The sequence below is a fragment of the Eubalaena glacialis genome, chromosome 4 (assembly GCF_028564815.1).
Source record: "Eubalaena glacialis isolate mEubGla1 chromosome 4, mEubGla1.1.hap2.+ XY, whole genome shotgun sequence".
In the NCBI taxonomy this organism is placed as follows: domain Eukaryota; kingdom Metazoa; phylum Chordata; class Mammalia; order Artiodactyla; family Balaenidae; genus Eubalaena; species Eubalaena glacialis.
The window spans coordinates 28870889-28871646 of NC_083719.1; positions in this window are offsets into that span (position 1 = coordinate 28870889).

Genomic DNA, 758 nt, shown 5'->3' on the forward strand with positions numbered 1-758 from the left:
AATTTCAGTCATCTGCAATTTATTGCATTGTGGAAGATTATTTTTATCTTGTAAAAACATTTTTTTGTTTAATATATATTTTTTAAACATTTCATTAGTGATTGAATTCTACTTTTGCCATCTGAATTGACTTGAATGTCTCAAAACAGGTAAATATTGTAAAGTATGCATTCTTGACTTCTGTTGGCTCATGTGGACAGAAATGTACAGGGAGAATTAAATTATTTTAACAGGTACAAATGCTCCTTTCTGTTTTATTTTGTGAATTTCACATTAAGTGAAAGTATTTTTATATGATAAGTATTTTTATATGATTCAGTGGTTTTGTGTTTTGTTATGCTTCGTGATCTGTTGAAGACTCACATCATTTTAAAATCGTCATGGATTTTTTCCACCTGATACCATGATTCCAGTTCTGATTTTAAAACTACTTCTAAATAACCTGTTGTTAATTACTGCATTTTTTTCCCCTCAAGGACAATGATAAGTAGAAACTAATTGAACATATATGGTTGTTTTTCAAGAATAGTATTTCTTCAAGGTATAATTATATTGATTTAACTTGAGATTTTACCGGTAATTATCAATAAGATATATCTTTTGGTTTTTCACTCTGATTTGGCTCACGGAGATGGAACAAATTAATTTATAGGGTGCGTCCTCCTTAGGCATAGGGACAGCTGTGAAGCATGATGGATCAAGGTAGCAGATGGTTCAGAATTTATTCTGACTATTTAACAAGGGATATTCTGCCTTGG